At 45.1% G+C, this 8,811-nt stretch overlaps 1 long non-coding RNA gene across 1 annotated transcript; it reads right to left on the bottom strand.

The window, feature by feature from the left end:
• Positions 1–365: 365 nt before the first annotated feature.
• Positions 366–7,821, bottom strand: LOC128591210 (uncharacterized). The gene is made up of 3 exons (XR_008381547.1): positions 7,700–7,821; positions 4,637–4,873; positions 366–693 (listed from the first exon to the last, which is right to left on the bottom strand). It is a non-coding gene; the product is annotated as an uncharacterized LOC128591210 (long non-coding RNA).
• Positions 7,822–8,811: the final 990 nt, after the last annotated feature.

Genomic DNA, 8,811 nt, shown 5'->3' with positions numbered 1-8,811 from the left:
AGGTGGGAGTGCCAGTCTGCTGTGACATAATTATGGAAGTCCATCCCATCACCGTTGCCATATTCTGGTGGTTAGAAGCAAGTCCTGCCCAAGACTCAGTGGAGAGAATTACACAAATGCATGAACACCACTCGCAGGCAGGGGTCACTTGAAGCCAGCTTAGTGTTTGTCTGTCTCAAGGGCCCAAGGCCCTTGGGAGAGGAACATTGCACAATACCAGTAATACCACCCCTCTGAGGGGAGCTTTGGAACAGATTTGCATGGCTATCATTGAAAATACTTCTCCATTTACATAAACACAGACACAGGAAATCCAGCACAGTGCTATTTCTTTAATTAAACAGGTTAGCTAGTAAATCCAATTATATTCTGCACGATGGATCTTAAATAACGAGGCTAACTTAGCCAGGGTAATTCGCAGCAGAAGGCCTTCCCAGTGTCCCCTCTCTCCTCTCTTGTCTCTCTGCTGACCCTGTTTCCTTCACCACTTTCTTTCTTATTCAATGCCCCCATTGAATTTTTCATCTCAAATTTTTCTGCATCAAAATGACAGCTTTTTGTGAATGTATAAAGTGTTCATTTTAAATTATGCATCATGGTAATAGGTGTATAGTCACGGTGGCATCAGTCTTGGAAGCAAAAGTACTCATCTTCAGCTGATTCTATCTTGAAAGGATTTGCAGCCCTGGGAACCTGGAAATCACAATGCATCATTGTACAGTTGATGAACATCAGGGGACAGAAATTAAAGCAGAAGTGGGGGAAGGTGCAGTGGAGCCTTGGCCTTGAAATCAGCTGAGATGAAGGTACAGTAAGTGAAGCCTGACGACATGGGATTGGAGGGGAAAGGTCTGAGGGCCCAGCCTTGGCCTCCCCCTGATTGCATGAGATGACAGATCACAGCCAAAGATGCCATAGGGCCTTTCCATAGGGAAGAGTTAAGACACAGGCTGAGCATAAGGTGCTTGCTTCCAACGTGATGCAACAGCAGGGCCAGTTGGAGAAGGTCCCCTCTCAGCACAGTGATGAATTGGGAGTGGGCAGAATTCAAGTCCCAAGAATCAAGGAAGCCTGAGCCCTTTCGAATCCTGGCTCCTACAATGGGACCATGCAGCCATTAGAGAGGTCCTTGCCTTTGAAACTGAAAAGGTGAAAGGCCTAAGAATCAGATGTGCAGACCATTGGTGTACAGTGGAGTTCACAGCCACTGAACCTTAGAACTGGAAGGGAATTTTAAAGAGTTTAAACATCTAGCACTTTCATTTGGCAGATGAGAAAACTCAAATCCAGGCAGGCAACAGACCTGCACAGGGCCACACCACGGCAGGACCAGAACTTAGGTGGTGTGGGCCCCTTCATCCTTTCCTGTGCCTCTCTTAAGCAAGCACCCCAAAGTGCTTCGCCAGCTTGGGATGGGAGGAGCTAGTGTTTCTTCAGTTTTATTTTGAGTCAGTGTCATGAGTGAGTGGGATTCCAGCCACAGATGCCATAGGGCCAATGTGTGGGAGAGCGTATATCTATCCATTGTATCCTCCAGCAACCCTCCTGCTGCAGGGTCTATTACATATCTCTGCCCAACTCAGACTGGTTTTGGCCAGTGCAACCTGAGCTAAAAAGTGAAGCATGTTGCTTAAGTCTTTTTCTCCACAGTGAGATAGGTGAGTATTCCAGGCAGAGGCTTCCCTGTCAGTCTGGGTCCTGAGAGAAGGCGATGAGGGGCAGAGCCATAGCTCATGGGGGATGGACATCAACCTGAATCTCCTCTGTGATTGGGTTTATTCAGCTGTCACCACCGCATGCTCTGGCCCATCCCAAGGGTCTTGATGTGGTGGGTGGGCTCCAGACACGCATATGTGTGGACTTGCCCTCCCCAGACACAGAGTCTTTCTCCAGGTTGCCTCCTTTTCCTGTGTGACCAGGTCTAGAAATGACCTGGGGCCATCCTTGATGCCTCCTCTGTCTCCTGTTCCAGTCGGTGCTACATTTATTCCCATGCCTCCTCCACCATCTCTGCTGTGTTCACTGCTCATTGCTACCACAACTGCCAAGCTGGCTTCTCTGTCTCCTAGCCCCTCTCACCCATTCCCCAGGGGGAGCCAGAACTAGAATTGTCTTAAGAGGGTCATTGCAAGACCCATCTTCTCTAGCAATAGTCTCCATCTAGCTAGCGCTCACTGTGTTCCTACTAGGAGCTACTCTTCTTTAGTATTCTCCCTCCCTCCAACCCTCTCTCCTCCCAACCTCCCCCCTCAGTTTACCAGGCTATTTTTCTGCTTGGAAGCTCCACCTCATCTGCCCTCTGCCAGCCCCTCATTTACTCGCCTAACTCCTGCACATCCTTGGAACCTTCACTTAGCATCACCTCCTTTCTCGGCCACCCGTGTGTGTACTGGGTATGAGTCTGGCTCACAGCAGCACCCTGACCAGCTCCCCCACCACTCTGTACAGCACCATGCTTCAACTGTCTGATGTGTGACTGTTCCCCCGTAGACTCTACCCCCTGACCTCCATCCTCATGCCTTGCCACACAGTGTCTGGCACCTCATAGGTGCCCTTTGAACATTCGCTGCTGAATGTTGACATTTTTTCTCCTTGAAGGCTGAGGAAAATCAAGCCTTTTATTCCAACATGACATTGGAATAAAAAATTTCATCTTAAAAGTAGGCTCTTTTGAATACCAAATGTTGTATTTCACATGGGGGTAAAACAAAGTGGTTGAAAAAAACTAGAGCTTTCAAAAATACATGAAATGAGCTACCCATATCATAAAATATAGGTCATGGTTCAGTCCATTCCGAGTCTTCACAAAAGTCACAAATTTTTTAAAAGGCAATAAATATTACAAAGCCAACAAAAAAAGTGACTGACAGTGCTGGGATTGAGAGGTAGGCTGGGGAGTGGTGAGAAAGAGCATTCTGAGTTGGCAGGACCAGGTGGGTTCAGTGAGGCATTCATGTGCATGAGAATAGTGTTTTATCTTTAAAAGTACTTCCTCAAGAGATTGTTCGTTAGGGAATCCAACCTTGCTTTCCCTGTTCTGTGTTGCACACATGACCCGATTCTGAAGACTGAGTTGGAGGAGACGTTAAGAAATAACAGAGGAGTAAGGCGGGTGAGCTGATGAATGGGTCTCTGAGTGATTATGGTTCAGGTTAATAGGCCCCTTCCAGTGACTCTTAAGGAAGGATTCCTGGTACATTGATATGCATCTGAGTTGTGGATCTGTTTCTGCCCCTGTCCCCACCTGTGATCAGTCCAGAAAGTCAGATGACATGGGAACACCAAGCCTGGATCTACCCGAATTCCTCAAGTAAGAGGGGAATAGTTGCCATCTGCTAACTCTGAGTGATCACACACCTTCACATAATATTGATTTTAGGAATCTACTTGGGCAAGGCTTGAAATCTTGGGCAAGATTTTAAAAACTTTGTCAGGAGTTAGATAGAAGTCTTAGTCTGTTTTGTGTTGCTAAGACATGGAACACCTGACACTAGGTAACTTCTGAAGAAAAGAGGTGTATTCAGCTCAGGATTGTGGAGACTCTACAGCTCAACACTGGGTGGCTGCCTCTGGTAAGTGCCTCAGGCTGCTTCAACTCATGTTGGAAAATGGAAGGAGTGTCTGCAAAGAGATCATATGGCAAGAGAGGAAACAGGAGAGAGAGAAAACAAGGAAGCCAAACTCATCTTAACATCCTGCTCCCCTGGGAGCGAAGCCACTCCTGTGAGAGTGAGAACTCATTCACCCCATGGGAAAACATGAATACACTCATGAGGGATCTGCCCCCAAGACCCAGAAACTTCCCTCTAGGCCCCTCCTCCCACCACCACCACATTGGAGATTAGATTTCAACATGAGTTTTGGTGGGGACAAAGCGCATCCAAACCAGAGCCATATGTAAATAGATGAATGCTTGAGTGGATTGATGAGTGAATATAACTGCAGAGTGACATGCAGGCAGATAAAAGAAGTTTTTTTAAGGAGCACAATGAGGGAAATAGGTTCCTTCACAACACTTGTTTACAATTTATCAAAAGTCAACATTCTAGTTAATGTGTTATTCCATAATTACCAACCAGAAGGTCTCAATAAATAGGAAGTTCTACCAAAGATTTAGTTAACTAACCCAAACAGTAAAAACATCTTTAATTGATTTGTACAATCAACAAATGATTGATGCATCATTTAGGAGGTGTCACAAAGGGGAGGCTGATAAAGGTAAAACTCCTTTGTCTGGGCATAAGAGAATTTCTCAAGAAACAAGAGAGCTCATTTCTCCTGTGATAACACAATTTCTCTCCACTTATAAAAAGACATAAACCTCATAATGAGCAGATTAGGCGCAGAATCACCAACAAAGTGATGCACCTGCTAAAGCAATTAGCCCCCATGTGTGCTTTCCTCCTGGGAGAAGCAGAGATAGGTTACATACAGAATGCAAGGGCAGCCCCTGAGCTGAGAAGGATGCTTTGTCCATAATAATGTATCTGTGCTTTGGCTGATTTCAGAGTGTAAAGGAAGGGGTGGTATAGGTTTGGTTCTTCCCTCAGAACCAGCAAACCTTACTTTCCATCTGCACAGACACATACGATATGTTGACCCTGTACACCTTCCCCTTTTGTGAAACACAGCTTACCTCTTCTTTTAAGAAGCTATTTCTTCCCCATTCCAACTTTGTGGTCCCAGTCAGGGCTGCTAATCACAGGATCCAAGCCCAGGAGTGAGCACAAGGTCCAGGCAGGCCAATCACAGCAGGCCCAGGCCATGAGTCTCACCAATTAGTGTTCTTCCTTGGAATTTTTAAGGATGTGGTCACTTTTCTTCTCTTATTATAAACCTGTGAGAATTGGTCACTTGGGAGAACAAAGTCAACCTGCAGAAAGGAACAGAAGTAAGAAACAGCCAGAAGAGGAGGAGATCAGAGTCCAAATGATATTTGAGTCCCTAAAACCCCTTCCTTCCCTGACTTGGCTATTCAGCTTGTCCAGAGCAGCAGTGAGCTTCCCCCCAGCATCCTTTCATAGTTACCCATTTTCTTATGCCAGTTTGATGACCTACTTGTTGTTAACAAAAAACAAAACACAACAAAAACAAACAAACAAAAAAGATGAGTTTTCTTCAACACTTGAGTACTGAATCCTTACCTTATGTATGCCTAAGGCCTCATGCTCCTTGGGGGAGGTGGGATGAGACAATGGTGGCATAGTTTGGTTAGGAGGGTGACAGAACATTAAAACATTTGTCAAAATGTGAAAACCCAGTTTATCTTTGATGTGATGAGTTTCATGAAAATCGTTCTTAGATTAAGTACTTCTCATGTGTTCCATAGTGTGAATTAATGTTTTAATTAAAATACTCAAAAAAATTTTCTTCTTTATTCAAACAAATATGGAAAATATAAAGTTAAACAAAAAGAATTGTTCTTTGTTGTTGAACTTCTCAGAGAGTATAATATTAATGTGCTTTGGAGTATAATACAGAGAAACTGAGTATGCATGGATCCCTGAAGTTCCTGAAGCAGAGACTACATTTTTTTTTTTTTTTTTTTTGTAGAGACAGAGTCTCACTTTATGACCCTTGGTAGAGTGCCGTGGCCTCACACAGCTCACAGCAACCTCCAACTCCTGGGCTTAAGCCATTCTCTTGCCTCAGCCTCCCGAGTAGCTGGGACTACAGGCGCCCAGCACATTTTTTGGTTGCAGTTTGGCCGGGGCCGGGTTTGAACCCACCACCCTCGGTATATGGGGCCGGCGCCTTACCGACTGAGCCACAGGCACCGCCCGAGAATACATTTTTATTGGAATGTCTGATTAAACTTCAGAGAAGCAGTGTTCCTTGGAACACAGTGTGGGAACTCTCACACTAGATCATTGCAACTTTCTCCAGACAGACCAATCATAGCCAGCCCCGACCATGAATCCAGTCAGTTAGAGATCTTCCTCAAGATTACCGGGCAGAGTTAGGCATGAGAGAAGCTCTGGATCAGTCGAATCCCAAGCTACGTTCCCTTCTCTGCCACAATTGTGGGATGCCTACAAGAGCAAATCCTGCTTCTTGATTTCATCAAGAAGCACGTTAAGCCCTCCAGAGGAGTTCCTTTGATGCAGTATGAAAATATTTTAGGTTCTGTAAGCCCGAGGCGGCACTGCAAAGCGAGCAGCGGGTGTCATGTATGTGAATGTTAGATGTATAGAGGGCAAAACTTCCCACTCTTCTTAACTTCCTTCGAACCTTAATAAAAATCCACAACAGTTTGCATTGTGATTTTTCCCTTTTCACAAGATGCCGCTGCAACCACCATACACTGTGGGAGTGCTGCAGATGGGAAGGCTGAGACCAAATACCCATGCAGGCCCAGGAGCTTCCCGTTGGCTCGGACAAGCAGCTCTAAGGGCACCATGGGCACTTTAAAACCAAAATTTAGGAAGTTGGGAAATGTCTGTAGCCTGATGTGGTATTGGGAAGCCACCAGAACGCAGCCACTTGCAGTCCACCTTTAAGGAAGTGGAGTCCAAGTTTTCCATTTATACAGTCCTCAGTATCTTGGTTTGGTATATTTTTATGCTTTTGCTATTTATTGATTTGACCAACATGAATCATTCTTCGGCAGGCAGGCCTGTGTTAATGCGTTAAAAGCTCATTATGAGGATAACGGACACAAAGTGAAAAGGAATCAAATGATGGGAGTGTAAAAGGTTTTTCCCTAGACAGCTGAAAATAAATTGAAAACAAATTCAATTAAAATAACAGTCAACCTTGTTATTCCTTCCGTGGTGTGAGTCCTCTAAAGGAGGTGTCCAAAGCCAACACATTGCATTGAAGGGCTACCCACCCTTCCTGTACCAGACAGACCTGGGCAGATGAATGCAGAACTTGGGCCCCTAAGAGGCTGCTGTGGGAAGCTGCTCCCTGAAGCCATGTGTTTTTTTTTTATCTCCCCTCTATATCTCTATAATTGTTTGCCAAATCCATTTTTTCTTTTTCTTTTTCTTGAGACAGAATTTCACTTTGTCACTCTGGGTAAAGTGTCATGGCAGCTCGCAAAAACCTCAGACTTATCTCAAGCCATTCTCCTGCCTCAGCCACCTGACTAGCTGGGACTACAGGTGCCTGGCTATTTTTAGAGATGGGGGCTCACTCTAGTTCAGGCTAATCTGGTCTTGAACTCCTGAGCTCAAGCAATCCACCCGCCTTGGCCTCCTAGAGTGCTAGGATTACAGGTGTGAGCCACCACGCCCGACCCATTTTTGCTTTCTTTTGGTTAGAACTCATGAAGACCCTTTGAAGTGAGGCAAAGTTCCCACCATCTAATACCCTTCCTGCATTTCAGCCTTAAGCCCCAAACTGAAGCCTCAGTCTACTCCCAGCCCACCCCTGCTGTTGCCTTAGTTTCCCCCACCTGTGAGAGTGTTCAGCTGACCTAGGAGTCTTGTAATTTTCCCTTCCTTTTCTTGTATACTTTTCTACTTTATTGTATTTATTATGAAAGTAATACTCTTTCAACGAGACAAAAGACAGAGTGGTATTTTTTAAAAGGATATGCTCTTCTCCCCTCCATTCTTTCTAATGAGAATCCGTTCTATTGCTGCTCTGCCCAGGACAACCAACATCAGCTGCTGGGTGTGCGCTGTTGACTTGGCAGCACCCTTTCCCCCCACCTTCCTGTATCTAACCCATCACAGAGTTCTTTTGAATTTACCTTTAAAATGTTTTTCAAATCAGTGCATTTCTTGCCTTCTCAGTTATGTTATCGTCCCAGCCATTGCCACTTCTTACAAAGTATGTTTATGTCCTAGGGCTCATGTAACAAAGCAACAAAAAGTTATTCTCTCTCCATTCTGGAGGCTGGAAATCTGAAAATCGGAGTGTCAGTGGGCACAGCCCACTCTGGCCCTGTAGGGAAATCCTTCTTTGCTTCTTCCTAGCTTCTGGCAGTTTGCTCTGGTGTGCTTTGGCTTGCAGCTTTATCATTCCAAGCTCTGCCGTCACTGTCACATGGGATTGTCCCCGTGTGTCTATTTTCATGTGGCTTTCTTTTTATAGGCATATTGGACACTATGTCAGTATGACCTCATCTTAACTAGTTATATCTGCAATGACCCCATTTCCAAATAGGTCACATTCTGAGATTCTGGGGGTCAGAGCTTTCAAATATTTTGGGGTGGGGGACGTAATTCAACCCATTGCACAAGGCTACTGTTCACTAACCTCTGACAGAAAGTATATAGCATCCAGGCAGTCTTCTCTTTCAAGCTTGCAAAAGCTTCCATTGTGCCTCAGGTAAAATCTCAGTTCTCTGACGGGGCTGACAAGGCTCTGTTTGGCCAGGATCGCGCTCAGCTCCGCTGCTCTACCTGTAGACTCCCCTGTCCCACCCGCCCCCTTCCTTTGCTGGGTTAGCCTTCCTCCTTCATCAAATCACAACTTGGATGCATCTCTATCCAGAGCCCTACCATGACCCCTCCACACCACTGCTTAGAGGCTGCCCATTTTTCTCACAACGTCCTGCATTTTATTTCTTGCATAATTATCAGGACATTGACTTGTTAGTGTCTGTCTTACCCAGGGATTGGCAAACTATGCCTGGTGGGTTAAATTTGGCCTGTGGCTGATTTTGAAAGACCTTTGAAATAGGAATAATTTTTACACTTTCAAGATTCACAAAAAACAAGTAAACAACAACAGCAAAAGGCAAAGAAAAGTATACTACTGAGACTGCATGTGGCCTAAAAAGACTCTCCTGTGTCCACTCTGGCTCTTCATAGAAAAGTTTGATCTTCAGTCTTACCTACTATCAAATTCTTGGGAGCC

Source organism: Nycticebus coucang, chromosome 8, assembly GCF_027406575.1.
Source record: "Nycticebus coucang isolate mNycCou1 chromosome 8, mNycCou1.pri, whole genome shotgun sequence".
Taxonomy (NCBI): domain Eukaryota; kingdom Metazoa; phylum Chordata; class Mammalia; order Primates; family Lorisidae; genus Nycticebus; species Nycticebus coucang.
The sequence above is the reverse complement of the archived record's forward strand: the minus strand, read 5'-3'. Positions and strand labels throughout refer to the sequence as shown.